The following is an 18886-nucleotide window of genomic DNA, read 5'->3' on the forward strand; positions in this document are numbered from 1 at the left end:
GACTTCAGGATGTAGCCGTGTTTAGAGATAAGAGCGTGAAGAAGGTTAAGTTAACATGGTGCCTTTCGGTGGGCCCTCATCTCCAGTCCGACTGGTGTCCTCGGAAGAGGAAATTAGACACCAGACGTGCACAGGGGAAAGGCGCATGAGGACACAGCAAGAAGACGACCCTCTGGAAGCCCAGGAGAGACCTCAGGAGATACCCAGCCTGCCGACTTTAGACTTCAAGCCTCCAGAACCATCTGTGAGAAACACGTTTCCATTGTTAGAGGCATTTTGTGATGGCAGCACCACGGAGTTAGTACAAGTCCTGTGTTCCCTGACATGTTTCATCTCATGTATCCCAGACTTGCGAGGTGGAGAAGTCAGCAGGAACTCCGACAGGCACAGTGGCCAAAACCACAAATCCTGTTCTCCTGTAGTCAGCACACCAGGAGAGGGGCAGCCTATGGAAACAGGAAACTTCCTAACAGTAATGGTTTTGTTCCAGCCAAACCCCGCGTGAAGAAACTCTGCAGCCCCAGCTCCATCCTGCAGCAAAGACCGTGGGAGCACAGGGCTTGGTGACCTGTGCCTTCCTGTGACGAGATGCCTCCACTGCCTCCCTGCCTCCCCACCACCATGGTGTTCGGGGGCCTGAGCTGAGTTCTACCTCCTCTGCCAGTGACGACTCCACCCGTCCCCTGGTATCAGTGGAGACTAACTGTGTGGGGATTCTGGGTTTCCACTGTCACATAGCAGTGGGGAGCCCCCTGAGGAATCCCTTATATTCCCTGTTTGGGGTGATAAAAGAGGCTATTGGAGAATCAGGGATTTTACTAATAAGCCCTTAAACATTCAGCAGTGACGAGGCAACCCCAGTGGAGGCCACTTGGGGAGCAGTAGGGAGGTACTCCTCCCCCTGCCAGCATGATGTTATCAGTGAAGGCCCCAGAGAACCCTGGATTCGACTGCCACCTGGCAGTAATTAAGAGGCAACCTTCGCATTCACTGAAGAGGTGTCCAGGAAGCCTGCTCAGTAAGACCCAAATCAGACCCAGATGGGGACAGTGTTGTGGTGCAGTGTTAAACCGCCTCTTGCAATGCCAGCATCCCATATCACAGCACTGGTTTGAGTCCCAGCTGCTCAGCTTCAATCCAGCTTCCAGCTAATGTGCCTAGGGAGACAGCGGAAGATGGCCCGGGTACTTGGCTTCCTGCCACCCATGTGGGACACCAGGATGGAGTACTGGGATCCTGTGTAAAGCCTGGCCCAGACTAGCTGTTGTGCCCATTCGGGGAATGAACCAGCAAAAGGAAGGTCTGTCTCCCTCTCTCTGTCACTCTGCCTTTCAAACAAATTAATCTAAATGAATAAATTAGACCCAGAGACTTACTCAAAAGACCAGTTTTCAGCCAAAACTCATCACACCAAGAACCAAAAAGGTCTCAGACTGCATGAGAAAAAGCATGGCAGCACCAAGATGAGAGACATTAAAATTACCTGACCAGTATATCAAAGCAGCAATCATGAAGATTCTTAACAATGACAAGCGTGCTCCAAGCCAAACAACAGAAAGTCTCAACAAAGAGGCAGTACAGGGAGTTAAAGGGAAATTTTAGAACTGAAAAATGAAATAACCAAAATAAAAAGCATCACGAACAAAGGAAAGAATCCATATGCTGGAATATAGAACAGTAGAAATGACCCAGTCCAAATCACAAAAACGTTGACTGAAAGGGCGAATGAACAGAGCCTTGGAGACTTGTGGGGCTATAACAGAGTCTGCTGTGACATCGGGGACTCAGGAGAGGTGCTGAAGAAAAAGTGAAGAGAAAGGCTGACAGTTCCCCAAGTTGGACAACTTAAATGGACCCCAGCCAAGGCAAACACAAATCCACACCAGAGCACCTACTAGACAAAATGAAAGCTAAAACCCAAGAAAGAACTCTCCAAAAGTAGCCAGAGGGGAATGAAATTACCTCTGGGAGCAAATGAGTGGCAGCAAGCTCCTCATCAGACACCAGAGAGACCAGAAACAAACGACCCAACGTGGTCCACGTGTGGAAGGAAAAGAACTGTCAGTCCAGAATTCTCTGTCCACAAAGGCATCCTCCAGGAATGAGAGGGAAATCGAGATGTTCTCTGATGAGAAGTCGCCAGCAGACCTGTAAAAGAATAACAAAAGCATCTAAATAGGCAAAGTGGGGCTGTTATGCCCAGTTCAGTTGTCCCCAAAGACCACCACGGAGCCGATACCGCTGTAAAACACACAAGAGTTTTTATTACAGGTCCAGCCCTGGACTCTCAATTATCACCAATGCAGTGGATCTAAATTGAGAGCCCCAACCCTTCAGTTAGCAGGGTTTTTATAGGGTTTTCAGAGACATTCTGTACATTTAGCAAATTATCTCATCCCACGGGAGATTCAAAGGATATCTCTTAGAATTGATTAGTACATCCAGTGGTGGGAATGGACCTAGTAAAGATGGTTGGATGGGCCAGTGCCGCAGCTCACTAGGCTAATCCTGTGCCTTGCAGCGCCGGCACACCGGGTTCTAGTCCCGGTCGGGCTCCGGATTCTGTCCCGGTTGCCCCTCTTCCAGGCCAGCTCTCTGCTGTGGCCAGGGAGTGCAGTGGAGGATGGCCCAAGTGCTTGGGCCCTGCACTCCATGGGAGACCAGGATAAGTACCTGGCTCCTGCCATCGGATCAGTGCGGTGCACCGCGGTGGCCATTGGAGGGTGAACCAACGCCAAAGGAAGACCTTTCTGTCTCTCTCACTGTCCACTCTGCCTATCAAAAAAAAAAAAAAAAAAAAAGCTTGTGTGGGGAGCAACTCGGACTAGACTGTTACTGGAATTAAGACTTATTCTATGCATCTGCTCTCCCACAATATGGCACTGGGAGAGGAGGAAACAGCTTCTACACAGCTGCCTCCAGTTCAACCAATAAACAGCAGGACCTGCTCCTGATTGGAGGAGAGCAGCGTACTCGGCGAGTGGGTAGCAGAGTTGGGATTGGCGGAAGAGGACTATAAAGGAGGAGAGAGACAACATGCACCAGGAACATCTATCTGAAGGAACACCTGTGCAGCCCCCGAGAGAGCCGGCCGGTGGTGGGCCGCTCCCCCACGGAAGTGGGGAAAGTGGCAGGGGGAACCGCCCTTCCACGGAGGTGGAAGGGACGGTAGCCAACCCGGGAAGAACCAGCAGCAAACCCGGGAAGGGCCGAGCAGACAAAAGAACAGCGCAGGGTTTAGTGTCGCTCCTCCACGAAGAGGGGGAGCGACATAATGGTGCCGAGACTCGGATATGAAGCCTAGGCAGGGTCTTGTGTCGTTCCTCCATGAAGAGGGGGAGCGACATAATGGTGCCGTGACTCGGATAGGAAACCTAGGCAGGGTTTAGTGTCGTTCCTCCATGAAGAGGGGGAGCGACATAATGGTGCCGTGACTCGGATAAGAAAACCTAGGAGGGAAGAAGTGGGAAAATACCAGAGAGAGAGACTAGCAAAGAGCCTAGGGAAAAGCCAGATGGAAAAGGTGCCAGAAGAAGCTATTGAAAGCCTAGGCATAGACTCAGATACGGACTGTGGGAAAGAAGTTAGGATTGGACGTTAGGGGTAAAAGTGAAAGTGAAACCTAGAAGAAACTTAGACTTGGATACGGACTGGGGGGAGAAGCCAGGAGAAATGAGAGGGGAATATTGTTGGAAGAAAAGTTAGGAAACATACTGGGTAGAGAAAAATGTTAGGGAGGATGAAGCCGCGGGGGCAGGCCAAGGCGGAGACGTAAGCCAGGTTGGAATTCTTCAAGTCAGCCTGGGGAACAAAAGGCGAAAATCTGGAACTAGAGGCGGACGCGTGAGCTAGGTTGGAATCCGTCAGATTAGCCCGGGGAGCAAAAGACGGGAAGCCAAACCGAAAGGCGCAGACGTAGGCTAGGTTGAATTCACCAGGTTAGCCCGGGGAACTTAGATTGAATACCGGTGGCGGAAATGTGAGCTAGGCTGTGTGACTCGCGGAAGCCGCCGCGTGCAGAGAGAGCGTGCGGGGCACAAACGGGGAGAGCGCACGGGGCGTGAGTAGGAAACGTGGGGCTAGCGCGAAGGCCGTGGTGCGGGCGCAAAGGGCACGGAGACCGCGGAGCGTGCAGAGCCAGGAAGCCGCCGCGGGTGAGGCACCGAGAAGCAGCCTCGGGGCGGGCGCCGGGAAGCCGCGGGGATAAGAGAAACAGAAGTTTAGAAGTAAAATGAGAGAAATAGGAATGCTGGTAGATAGAAGTAAAATAGGAGAAATAGGAATGCCCGGAGGTAGAGAAATAGAGAAAAATAAGGCCTCCCCACAACACGGCAATGTGAGAGCTTGGATTCGGTCTGCCTGATTAGTAAGACGATAAGCACCTGTGGGCGGCTGCAGGTCACCGAAGACAGGCACATTATCAACATCAATAAGTCTCCCCACAAGATGGCAATGAGAAGGCTTGGATTCGGTTTGCCTGATTGGTAGGGCTTGTAAGTAACTGCAGGCAGTTCTAGCAGAGCAGAGCATGCGCTGCAGGGCACTGAACACAGGCACGCATCAGCGCCTAAAAACCTCCTCACAACATGGTGAAGAGAGGACCCGGATTCGGTTTGCCTGATTGGTAGGGCTTGTAAGCACCTGTGGGCAACTCCAGCAAGCAGAGCAGAGTGTGTGCCGCGGGGCACCGAAGACAGGCGCGTATCAACGCCAAAAAATAAAAAGAAAGGGGGATCTGTGGGGAGCAACTCTGACTAGACTGTTACTGGAATTAAGACTTATTCTATGCATCTGCTCTCCCACAATATGGCGCTGGGAGAGGAGGAAACAGCTTCTACACAGCTGCCTCCAGTTCAACCAATAAACAGCAGGACCTGCTCCTGATTGGAGGAGAGCAGCGTACTCGGCGAGTGGGTAGCAGAGTTGGGATTGGCGGAAGAGGACTATAAAGGAGGAGAGAGACAACATGCACCAGGAACATCTATCTGAAGGAACACCTGTGCAGCCCCCGAGAGAGCCGGCCGGTGGTGGGCCGCTCCCCCACGGAAGTGGGGAAAGTGGCAGGGGGAACCGCCCTTCCACAGAGGTGGAAGGGACGGTAGCCAACCCGGGAAGAACCAGCAGCAAACCCGGGAAGGGCCGAGCAGACAAAAGAACAGCGCAGGGTTTAGTGTCGTTCCTCCACGAAGAGGGGGAGCGACAAGGTTGGGTGGCTTTGGGTTTGATGCCTTTTAAATTGATTGGCTAAAGTATAGGGTCCAAGCTGCTGGGGTGTACGTGCCAAACTTCAGGGTCTTAGGAAGTTATCAGTCACCTTAATTGCCTTGGGAAGACACCAGGAACTATAGGTATTCCTCTGTTATCTGCTAATTGCCTGTTGCTAGGAGAATTTACTGTAAGGGGAGTTCATTTATTTATATTTTCTTTTAATGAGCTTTATATACATAATATAATTATATAATATATAATATGTATGTATAATTATATATTATATATCATATAATATTTATATTTGTGTGTATTATATATATAAATATATATATTTTCTTTTAATTTATATATTTTTAAATATTTATATTTATATTTATATTTTCTTTTAATTTATATTTATATTTTCTTTTAATGAGGTTCAGGGCCCAGTCAGGACCGAGTTACAAGATGGAGGCCTTTTCTAAAATATCTGCGCCTTGATCCAGGGCTTCTGAGACATCAAGAAGGAAGAACACAAAAAGAGAAAAATATCAGTAAATGCGATAGACTCTCCCTCCCTTCAGTGTTACAGTCTCTGCCCCAAACATCAACATGATGAAGCTAACACCCTTGAGGTTCTGTATGCAGAGGAAATCACTAGACAACTGTATTGTAAATAGTAAAGGATAAAAGAAGATGTGCTTTCTACACTTCATCCAGACTGGGAAAAGTTGATCCTAGTAGATTTTTGACAAGTGTTACGTATATCAGATATACCTAAATCACCCACCACAAGAGCCATACAACACGCGTCCTTCTTTGTGGCCTCAGTTACCCATAATTAGCCAGAACCACCTGTAGCTCCATAGTCTTCCTCCTGGCATACCGTCAGAAGACCAGCAGTAGTCTAGTGCTACTTTAGAGCCTGCATCATTTACCTCCCTGCATCTCATCACGTGGTCATCATATCATCTCATGTCTCAGCACGGAGGGTGAGAACAATGAGATACCTTGAGACAAAGCACATTAACATAACCTCCACTGTGTGTTGTTATCACTGTGTTTTTAATCAATTACTGTGGGGAGCAACCGGACTAGACTGAGTTACTGGAATTAAGACTTATTCTATGCATCTGCTCTCCCACAATATGGCGCTGGGAGAGAAGTAAACAGCTTCCGCACAGCTGCCTCCAGTTCAACTAATAAACTGTAGGACTTGCTATTGATTGGAGGAGAGCAGCGTACTCGGCGTGTGGGCAGCCGAGTTAGGATTGGCGGAGGAGGACTATAAAGGAGGAGAGAGACGGCATGCACCAGGAACATCTATGGGGAACATCTAAGGGGAACACCTGTGCAGCCCCCGAGAAGAGCCGGCCGGCAGTGTGCCGTTCCCCTGCGGAAGTGGGGAATGTGGCCAGGGGGAACTGCCCTTCCACGGAGGTGGAAGGGATAGTAGCCAACCCGGGAAGAACCAGCAGCAAACCCGGGAAGGGCCGAGCAGACAAAAGAACAGCGCAGGGTCCTGTGTCGTTCCTCCACGAAGAGGGGGAGCGACAAATTACTGTGCCTAATTATACATTAAATGTTATCGTAATTATGCACATATATATGGGGGGAAGCATAACATACTTAGAGATGAATATCACCTAAGGTTGCAGATATCTACTAGGGGTATTGGAATATGTCCCCCACAGATAAAGAAAGTACTGGACCAAGGGATGTACTCAAATGTACAAACAAAAGGCAGGAAAAAGAAAACGAATTGGCAGATTGAAGCTTTAAGATAACAATACATTAACTGTGAATATTCTAGTGACACCCATTATGGCTTGGCAGGGTGGATTTTTTTAGTAGCCCAGCTATATACTGTCTACAAGGAATTCACTTGAAATAGAACAATGTGTGCAGCTTGAAAACTTTAAAAAAGAAAAAAGCACATGATGTGAAAGTCAGAAGAGCAGGAGCACATTATAATACTAACTAGCGCAGACTTCTGAGCCGTCCCCCGCCCCCAACACAAACACACACAGAATTGCCAAAGTGAGAGAATGAGTTCTCCAGGAAGACACTGTAACTCTTCATGTTCATGAGCCGAATAGCACAGCTCAGAATATGTGAAGCAAAAGAGAGCAGAGCCAAGAGAAGAAACAGACACATGCAATTACCTTTGGAGGCTTAAAAACCACTCTCCCAGTATATGGGGATGCTAGACAGATCAGCAAATCCTGAGGAATTTGAAAACCATCCACCAACAGGATTTAACTGGTATTTATAGGATGCTCTACCCAACGGCAGCAGAATGCAAATTCTTGTAACTTACCCACAGAACACATACCAGGACAGACCATAAAACAAACCTAGACACATTTCAAAGATGTCAAATAATACCATGACCACCATACAATTCAACTAGAACTCAGTAACAGAAAAATACCAGGGACATCTCGAAACACTTGAAAATTAAACACATTTCTGAAGCTAAATAAGTCAACAGGAAGTCTCAAGAAAAATTATTTTTAAAAATATATTTTACTGGGGCCAGCGCTGTGGCATAGTAGGCTGAGCCTCCGCCTGTGGTGCTGGCATCCCATATGGGTACCGGTTCAAGTCCCAGCTGCTCTACTTCCAATCCAGCTCCCTGCTAATGCACCTGGGAAAGCAGAAGAAGATGGCCCAAGTCCTTGATTCCCTACACTCACATGGAAGACCTGGAAGAAGCTCCTGGCTCCTGGCTTCTGATAGGCCCAGCTCCTGCTGTTGGAGCCATTTGGGGAGTGAACCAGTGGATGGAAGATGTCTGTGCCTTTCTGTCTGTGACTCTGCCTCTCAAATAAGTAAATAAGTCTTTTAAAATGTATATATATATAACTGAAAATGACATCAGAATTTGTGGAATGCAGCTAAATTGTAGCATTCAAATGCTTACATCAGAAAAAAAAATCTAAAGGTGGTCATTTGTTTAAAAGATTTATGTTTATTTGCATGGCAGAATTACAAAGAAGAGAGACAGAGATCTTCTACCTGCTGGTTCAATCTCCAAATGCCTGCATCAGTCAGGGCTGGGCCAGGCTGAAGCCAGGAGCTTGGAACTCCATTTGGGTTTCCCACGTGGGTGGCAGGGGCCCAGCACTTGGGCCATCTGCTGCTGCCTTCCAGGTGCATTAGCAGGGAGCTGGATGGGAAGTGGACTGGAACTGGCGCTCCACTATGGGATGCTGGTGTAACCTGCTGCACCATAGCACTGGCCCTACAAATCAGTCATTTAAACTTCCACCTAAAAAAACAAGAGAGCATAGCAAGCAGAAGGAAGGAAATAAAAAGGAGCAAAAAATTAATTTGAAAAATAAATCCAGTAGAGAAAATTAGTGTAACAAACCACTGGTTTCTTGGAAACATAAAATCCATGCATTCCCACCAAGACTGACAGAGAACATAATCAGCTGAATGAAGCCAGGGATATCCTGTAACAGACATCAAGACGATGAGGGAATCCTAGGTACAAATCTCTATTGCATAAACTGACAGGTGAAATGGACCAATTACTGAAAAAGTAAAAACTACCAGGACTCACCCAATATGAAATCCATAGTTAGAACAGTATTCAGTTACATTCCTAATCTAAAGCCTCCTGGAAAAGACATCTTCAGGCCCAGAAAGAGTCACTGGAGAGTTCCACCAAACACAAGAAGGAACTGAGACCACAGTTGAGATACCTGCATCCCACATGGGAGTGCCTGAGTCAAGTCCTCTCTCCCCTGCACTTGGCTCCAGCTTCCTGCCAGCACAGACTTTAGGAGGCAGCCCTGATGGCCCAAGTATTGGGGTTCCTGCCACCAGCATGGGGGACTTGGGTTGATCCTTGGCTCTTGACTTTGTCTTCCTGTTGTCACCAGCTTTTGGAATGTCAATCAGTGGATAAGAGCTCTCTTGCATGCTTGTTCTCTGTTTCTCTCCCACCCTCCCTTTCAGATAAATAAAAAATGTGTTAAAGAAGAATTCATATCAATTCTAAGGAATCCCTTCCAGAAACTAGAAGAGGACCACTTCTCAGCTCACTTCATGAAGCCTGATACTAAAGCCATAGAACTACAATGCAAGAAAAGAAACTACAGAGCATCCATGTTGAGGTAAAGAGTTTTAATACAATCTCAGCAAATTGAAGACAGCAATATATAAAAAGAATTACGTACCGTGAAGTGCTGCTTATTCCAGGGATGCAAGACTGGCTCAATAATTGAAAATTTTTATCAGTATAATTCACCATTTTAATAGACTAAAGAAAAAATTTTATGATCCTATCAAATGATGCTGAAAAATGAGGCTAGATCATAATCTGTGCTTTATGCCCTGTGCCATCTTCCTGACAAATCTCAGTTTTGAAAAGTGTTTTTATTTTTAAACAAAGGGAGAAAAACTTAATAAGCATTGAAAAGGAGTTTGTGTGAATCATGAATAATCACCAACACTGAAATATCACTCATTGAATATTCATGAACTAGAAACCTGTCATTGAAGATGAAAAAAAAAAAAACAGGGCAAAGGTGATAACACCTGACTTTGCCATTTGAAAGCTGACAGTGAGGCTGAGGTGATGTAATATGCAGATGTGAGGTGGGAATTATGCTAATCGTGCTTTTTTATTCCTTCCCAGAGCAGAGCGGTGTCTGAGTCAGCTGGCCGACTAAAAGGTCATGCTTACACTGTGAGCCAAATGTTCTGAAGGCAGGAGGAGAAATTCATCTGTCAGTGCAGCCAGGAGCCACTCACTGGGCTTCCTCAGTAGTAGATGCTTAACCATGCGCTCTGGCATGTTGCCCAGTGTGGTTTCACGATATTTGTTTCTCAGTAAGAAGGAAAGATAGGAGAGAGCTTAGTTTGACAGCAGCAGCAGCAAAGTCCTGAATTTCACTGATGGACAATGCAGATCGTGTGTAGCAAGCTCTACCCCACTTTCTGTGTGTGTGTGTGTGTCCAAGATGAATTTATTTATCTGAAAGGCAGAGCTACAGAGAGGGGAAGAGACAGAGAGATCTTCCATCCACTGGTTCACTCCCCCAAATGGCTGCAACAGCCAGGTCTGGGCCAGGCTGAAGCCAGGAGCCAGGAACTTCTTCCAGGTCTCCCATGTGGGTGACAGTGGCCCAAGTATCTAGACCATCGTCAGCTGATTTCCCCGTGCGTTAGCAGGGAGCTGGATTGGAAGCAGAGCAGCCAGGACTCAAAATAGTGCTCCAGTATAGATGCTGGCTTCACAAGCAAAGACTTAACCTGTTGCACCACGTCACCGGCCCCAACCACGCTTGCTTAATTCATAGCCACTGTGCCTGCACCGCTGCTGCTCGGTTTCATCGTGACCCTGATGAGATCAGCAGGGTGTCAATTTTCCTCTCTCTCTCCTCGGCCTTCTTAATCAGGTGTCTTCAGCCTTCAGAATGTACTTCAAAGGGAAAGACACAGCTCTTTATAATCCCTTTTCCCTGAATGCACCTGCTTGTCCTGTTGGCTGAAATAAACATGACAGGGGAAGCAGAGTAACTAAGCACACCACTGGAAAACTCCCGCTCTCATTGCGAGCAAGGCCACTGACTTCCTCCAGCCTGGGAGGCAGCACTGGGCGCCTTATCTCTAACAGCTCTTCCTGTCCCCAGTCTGTCCTGCCTGATGCTGTTAGCTTTGTCTAAGGGAAACTGTCAGTGACAGCTGCGAGGGATCTGGGACTAGGTTCTCTTCATGAAGGCTTGGCAGGCAGAGGTGGGGAAGGGAGCTGCTGTCGTGCGGGAACCACGCTGTTTGCTTTCCCACGGTCTCAAACTTCAGAAACTTAGGAGTTTCTGTAAACAGTTCTGACAAATGTCCGCTCACCCTGCTGGAAGCTCTCAGGGAGGCAGCTTGCTCTCATATTCAAGGTCAAGCTAAACTCAGATTCAAGGAGCAACCACTCCTGGGTCCTGGTTGGGCCCCTGGGGCTCTGCAAGAACAAGACAAAGACTGATTGCTCTTGATAGCCCTTCAGATGTTGGAAAATGAGCAAACAAGCCAGTCCCTGGACTCTGCCCTCCTAGGCTCGATGTCCCCAGTATGGGCTGCCCTGGGCGGTCAGGTCACCCTCACCTAGAGGGCCCCTACTCCATCTTGTGTTTAAAAAGAGGATTTGAAGGAAGGAAAGGAATATGGCAATACCTGGGCATAGACGCTCCTGCTTTCATTCTTATGCTATTAGTATCATCTTATAATATTTTTATCCTTTTTAAAAGAATCCGCTTTATATAAAAATGGTTGTTTTGGGAGCCCTGTGTTGTGGCATAACAGGTTAAGCTGCCACCTGAAATGCTGGTGTCCCATATGGGCACCAGTTTCAGTCCGGGTTGCTCTGCTTCCAGTCCAGCTCCCTGCTAATGTGCCTAGTAAAGCCCTGGAAGATGGCCTAAGTCCTTGGGCCTCTGCACCCATGTGAGAGACCAGGATGAAGCTGTAGCTCCTGGCTTTGGTCTGGCCCAGCCCTGGCCATTGTGACCATTTAGAGAGTGAAACCACAGATCGAAGCTCAATCTCTCTCTTGCTATCTCTCTCTCCCTCTCCCTATCTTCCCTCCTCTCTCCCCATCTCTCCCTGTCTCTCTAACTCTGCGTTTCAAACAAATAAAATAAATCTTTTTTTTTAATGGCTATTTTTCAAGATTCTGAAGAGGATATCAGAACCCTAGGGGAAGACAGCGTTTGTTGATTTTAAAAGGATGAGATGATTTGAAAAGTATGTGGTCAAGGGCCTCTGACCAGCTTCCAACAAACATTGCACCTGAACTGGCTTGAAATTGCACCCTTGGTCACAACATACTGCTCAGAAACCAGCTGGTTGCCAAGTACACAGATTGCAAGGAAGAAAGCTTGAGTTTGCTGTTTCCAAGATGAGCATAGGCTCAGGACTCTATGCCCAAGAGGGAAGAGGCAGGATGGTGGGAGGTGAGTGAGCTGACACAGGGGGTGCTTATCCTGGGGAAGTGGGGGAATAATGTGGTGTGGAAAAGACTCCCCAAATCTAAGTTAGTGTCCCTGTTCCATTCCTAACTCATTTGGTATCCCAGGGGTGTCTGTCATTCAGCCTCTCTAGCCATGAATTTCTTCATATGTAAAAATAAAACCCAGTCACATTTTCCCTTCCTTTGTGTAGGCTCTGCCAACACATAAGAAAGTGTACTTTCTCTGCCAGGCACTGTGCTAGGCCCAGGGGATTTGAGAGTGAGAAAAGACAGAAGGGATCTCTGTCCCGGGTTTACAGGCCAGCAGGGTGAGAGATGTCCATCAGTCACACACCACAGCTTTCTAAAGGAAGGCACTAGGGTGCTGGATCAGAGCCGAGGACAGGAAGCTGACCCAGAAGAATTGGGCAGGGGTGTCAACAACACAGAGCACTGAAGGAAATCTGGGAGTTAACCAGAAACCTGTGGGGAACCTTCCAGAGCCAGGGTGTAGTGTGGCCTGTTGTTGGATGGAAAGGCAGGGGTGACTGAAGTGTAGAGTGAGAGGATTGAGGACAGAAGAAATTGAGGCGGTGAGCTGGGGCCAACTCTCATGGGAAGGTCAGCATTTTCCATCTTTATCCTAAGAATAGTCCAGGGGACAGTGTTGTGGTGCAGCAGGTTAAGCTGCCGCTCACAGTGCGGGCATCCCATTTGAGTGCCAATTCAAATGCAACTACTATGCTTCCAATCCAGCTTCCTGCTGGTGTGCCTGGGAAGGCAGCAGAAGATGGCCTGAGTGTGTGGGCCCCTGCCACCCATGTGGGAGACCCAGACGGAGTTGCTGGCTCCTGACTTCAGCCTGACCAAGACTTGGCTGTTGTGGCCATTTGGGAAGTGAACCGTTGGGTGAAAGATCTCTCTGTCTCTTCCCCTCTCTATAGCTCTGCTTTCCACATAAATAAATAAATAAATAAATAAGTAAATCTTTTTTTCTAAAGGATAATTGAAAACCTTCACTCTTAGTGTACTACAGGAATTGTACTGAAAATCCTTTGTCTCGGTCCATTTTATGCCACTCTAAAGAAACCACAGACTGGATCAGTAATAAAGAACAAATTTGCTTCTTAGAGGTCTGGAGGCTGGGAAGTCCAACATCAGGGGGCTGCCATCTAGCGAGGGCCTTCATGCCACATCATCCCATGGTGGAAGGCAAAACGGGCAAGAGAGTGTGCGAGCAAGAGCCAGTCGAACATTTATAACAAACCTACTCTGTGATAATGACCTTGACCCATTCTCAAGAGCAGAGCCCTCATGACCTAATCACCTCTCAGCACTGTTGTATTGGAAATTGAGTTTCCAACACACAGGACCAGGCATTGGTGGCCTAGCAATTAAGAAACTAAGATGTCCATGTCCCATATAGAATGCCTGGGTTCAATACCCAGCTTCAACTCCTGACTCTCCAGCTTCCTGTTAATGCAGACTCTGGGAGGCAGCCATGATGGCTCAAGTAATTGAATTCCTGTCACCCACAGAGTGGACCTGAATTGTGTTCCCAGTTTCCATTTGGCCCAGTCTGGGCTGTTGTGGGCATCTCTCTCTCTCCCTCTCCCCCCCCTCCCCTCCCTCCCTCCCTCTCTCCTCCTCTTCTTCTCCCTCTGCCTCTCAAATAAATTTAATTAATTTTAAAAATGTTTTTCCTAGAGGAGATACCTAGGAGTGTTTTTATTTGAGATAAACAGCCAAATAGGAGTTTCGTTCCCAATAGTCTAACAGATTAGATAGCCCAAGTAAATTTCCCAATGAGAAGCAAGTGAAATGTTGAATGTGACTTTATGTATATAAATATATTCGTTTATAGTCACCCCTTCATGTCCACATGTTCTACGTCCATGGATTCAACCAACCATGGATCAAATATTTAAATAGTTTTGAAACTGTGTCTGGACTGAGCAGGTGCAGTTGTTCTTTGAACGATACAGGAGAACATCTATTTGCATAGCATTTGCATTGTGTTAGATATTATAAGCAGTCTAAAGATGACTGAAGTATGCAGAAAGCCATGGGTAAGTTAGATACAAATATTATACCATTTTATTAAGAGACCTTCACATCCAGAGAGTTTGGTATCTCCAGGGGACCCTGGAATCAATCTTCCAAGGAAACTGATGGACAATTGTGTATCTTTTTGGAAGCATCCCCTCGATGATTTAAAAAAAAAGGGGGGGGGCAAGGAATCTGCAGAGACCCAAGCTAAAGGGGAAGCCAACTATTGCTTGAAAGTGTCTCTGAAGGCTGCACAGGGCTCAGGACAGGGGAGATAGCCCAAGACAGACTACCCTGCATCTAACTGAGCCCCCAAAAGCCTCTGCCTTGGGACAGAGACTCATGAGAAACAAATCCACCCCACAGATGGGGCAGCGAGACGTTTTCTTTCGAGCTTGGGTTGGGTGAAGGTGGATAGGTGAGTGGAGAGGGCACCATCAGAACAGTAAGCACAAGGTGTCTCTGTGTGGTCTCTAAATCCACAACACAGAATTTTGAATCATCTGGTAAACCACACTGCACTGCAAGCCACTAGCAAGATGAAAGTCAAGTGCTATCTGGAGGAACTGAAATTGACTCAGGCTTCAAATACTTCTTAAAAAAGAAGTTCCAAAGTAAACGAATCATGGTCAGAAATTACATAAAACCAAGGAGACAAGACACCATGAGTGAGAAACCATGGTTGGCAGGCAGAAAAGAGCCACAAAAACCTCAGATACTGGAAATGAGAAATAAATGCATTTTATAAATTCAAAGCAATAAAAGAGAAACTTGAGCAGAGAGACACAACAAAGCGTATTTGAAAAATAAATGAAAATATAATTGGAATTTACATACTTTTGAATAAGATATTCTGGAAAGAAATAGCATTTAAAGAAATAATGAGTGATAGTCCATAAACAACCAATAATTATGAACCAAAGACAATTTGGCTAGAGTTAAAACACCTAGTTATGAAAGTTAGATAGGGAACTGTAAGGCCCAGGTGCTATCCAGGAGATCACCTGTAACTGTTATTGCATTAAATAGAGCAAACACTAGTAGAATAGACCCCTTCAAAGAAAGTAGAGGGAAGAGAATTAATGAGCAAAGGGAAACCAAGCTATCTAAATGAGAGAAGAGAGGCAGAAGGAAATAAGTACAATGTGACAAATCAAAAGTTCAAAATGTGATGTGAGAAATAGAACAAATTACTAATCACAGTAAGCATAAGTGGACTAAATTCTCCAGCTGCAGCTTTAATTGCTCTATTTTAGAAATGATAATGCACCCTTTATAATAAACACACCTAAGACACAGAAAAATTAAAGGCCAAATCATGTAAAAAATAGATGAAAGGGATCAGCGCTGTGGCATAGCAGGTATAGCCGCCATCTGCAGTCCAGGCATCCCACATGGGCACCGGTTCGAGTCCCAGCTGCTCCACTTCTGATCCAGCTCTCTGCTATGGCCTGGGAAAACAATGGAAAATGGCCTAGATCCTTGGGCCCCTGCACCCACTTGGGAAGACCCGGAGGAAGCTCCTGGCTCCTGGCTTCGGATTGGCACAGCTCCAGCTGTTGCGGCCAATTGGGGCATGAACCAATGGATGGAAGACCTCTCTCTCTGCCTCTCCTCTCTGTGTGTGACTCTTTCAAATAAATAAATAAATCTTTAAAGAAAATAGATGAGGAACATATTAATAGGAGGCAATATACTCATGAACATCAATGGAAAGTCAGGCAAACAGTATTACTCAAAATAAGGAAATTTGCTACATAAATGATTCCATTTTCTGAAAAAAAATTTATTCTAAATTTGTATTTACCGCACAAATACCATATAAGTGCATAGATTCATAATGTATAAAACTAGACCCACAGAGTCAAAAAGGGGGAAAATGTCAAATCCATTATCAAAGTAGGAGATTTTAACATTTCTTGTTAAAATCTTGATCTAATTGGTAGATCAGGCGAAACAAAAAAAAATCAGTAAGAAAATAGAAAATGTGAACAGTGCAGCTACTGGGATTGAATTCAAGGATTTAACTGATCTAGCATCTGGAAAAGACACATTCCTTTCACGCACATGTGGCACCATTGGTGAGGTTGACACACCCCCAGATAAAGCTGCACTCAATATGCTTCAGAGGATCTGGATCTGCTATTTCTTACCACAATGCAATTAAGTTAGAAAGCAAAGACAACAAGATAATTAGGAAAATCCATTCACTTAAAAATTTAGTAACACAGCTCAGAGGTCAAAGGAGAAATCATAACTGGACTAAAAGATTTTACCATCTTATTCTTCACATCAAATTCACAGGACCCAGTCCTCAGAAGGGAAGTTAGAACACGAAGTTCTTGCCTTGCAAGGCTCAAAATATAGCTAAGATCTAATTAAATCCAAGACCCACAGACGTAGAAGAAAGGAAGTTACAAGAATGGAAATTCACAATAAATGGAAATGTACAAAATAAGAGATTGGCAAAGCCAAAACTCTGTATTGGAAAAGACATAATTCATTCTTATTAAAAGACCCACATGAAATGGAATGGGAAAAAAACACAGTCACAGATGCCACCAAGAAAAACAGAAGGATGTCCAACACAACTCTGGACACACTTCAGCACATTAATACAACCAATGACTGCCTAGAAATGTGGGACTCAGCAGAGCAGGCTGAAAGAGGATGCGAAAATGAATGATCATTTCACTGTAAGATAAATACTATCAATCGCAAGAAACGCCACAGTCAAGTGGCTTTATGTAAATGCTACTAAACATTCAGGAAACAGAGCATTTGATTCCTACCGTGTGTGCACAAATTATACAAAAGAAAACAGTTGGAGCAGACATTTGGCACAAAGGCAAAGTGCAGCTTGAGACAGCACATCCCCTGTTGGGGCACCTGGATTTGAGTCTCAGCTCCACTCAATTCCAGTTCCTTGTTAATGGGCATCTCGGTCATGAATGTGGGCGCAACAGTAAAAAAGATGACACATCATGATTAAATTAGGCTTCTCCAGCCATTTAATTGACTAATATTGTCGTTTTTATTCATAGAATCACCAATCAACCTCAGCAAATCCACAAAAAATGTTATCTCAATAAAGAAAAATCTAATCCAACACCCATATGATAAATATATTAATATTTTTTTAAAATGTTAAGTGACATACAAAACCATTCATACTTACGGGATACCACGTGCTGTTTTGTTGTATGTATACATTGTGTAATGTCCAAATCAGGTAAACATCTTTATCTCCTCAAATGTTTATCACTGCTTTATGGCGAAACATTAAAATGCTTTCTTCCAGCTTTTTGTTTTTAAGAAAAATGTCCAGTATATTACCATTATCTGTGGTCATCCTACTCTGCAGTAGAACACCAGAACTTCCTACCCCTGTCTAAGTGTGACTTAGTACCCTTAATCCACCTCTCTTCCCTCCCTCCTCTCTCCCAGCCTCTGGTAGCCATCACTCTACTGGCAACTTCTGAGAGAATAACTTGATGAGACTCTGCATATGACTGGGATTATGTAATACTTATGTTCCTGTACTTGGCCCATTTCACTTAACATAGTGGCCTACATTTCCATCCATGTTGTCACAGGTGACCAGATGTCATCCATTTTTAATGCTAAGTAGTATTCCGTGGCGTTTATTTACCACATTTTTTTCATCAGTGAGTAGACACTTGGGTTGTCTCCATTTTTTGGCTATTGTGAATGCATGAGAAAGCATGAGTCTCATCAGAAGAGTGATTTCGTCTCCTTTGGAGTAGTGAGATTGCTGGGTCATACGTAGTTACTAGTTTAGTTTTTTGAGGAATCTTTAAGTTCTTTTCTACAATTACTTCACTAATATACATTCCCACCAAGAGCGTGCAAGGAATCTCTTTTCTCCACATTCTTGCCAGCACTTGTTACTTTTTGTCAGAGTTTTTCTTTTTTTTTTTTTTTTTTTTTTTTTTTTTTTTTTTTTTTGACAGGCAGAGTGGACAGTGAGAGAGAGAGACAGAGAGAAAGGTCTTCCTTTGCCATTGCTTCACCCTCCAATGGCCCCCGCGGCTGGCGCACCGCGCTGATCTGATGGCAGGAGCCAGGAGCCAGGTGCTTCTCCTGGTCTCCCATGGGGTGCAGGGCTCAAGTACTTGGGCCATCCTCCACTGCACTCCCTGGCCACAGCAGAGAGCTGGCCTGGAAGAGCGGCAACCAGGACAGAATCCGGCGCCCCAACCGGGACTAGAACCTGGTGTGCCGGCGCCGCAAGGCGAGGGATTAGCCTAGTGAGCCACGGCGCCGGCCTCACAGTGTTTTTCTTAACTTGAAAAATAATATGTACTAAAAACGTGCAGCAAACATAGCTAGTAGGGAGCAGGAACGCTGCCTTCGAGATTAGGGATGAAGCAAAGATGCCCTTCATACTCTTCCTTCCTTCCTCTGTAACAATCCCTGGTGTCTGGGTCGGGCCAATGGTTGTCAGAGAAAGAAACGGAAGTTATAGGGGATGCAAAATGGTAGAACTTTCTGGAAAACAGCATGGCTCCTCAAAAACTCAAGCCTAGATTTACACAGGATCCAGCAATTATAAAGAAAAACTGCAAGCAGGAAGGCAGAGGGATGTTTGCACTCCCTTCTTCTCAGCAGCGTGATTCATAGAGGCCAAAGGATGGAAGGGACAGCAGTGTCCCTTGACAGATGAGTGGA

This window comes from Oryctolagus cuniculus, chromosome 2 (genome assembly GCF_051225735.1).
Source record: "Oryctolagus cuniculus isolate XC-2025 breed Fujian yellow rabbit chromosome 2, ASM5122573v1, whole genome shotgun sequence".
Classification (NCBI taxonomy): Eukaryota; Metazoa; Chordata; class Mammalia; order Lagomorpha; family Leporidae; genus Oryctolagus; species Oryctolagus cuniculus.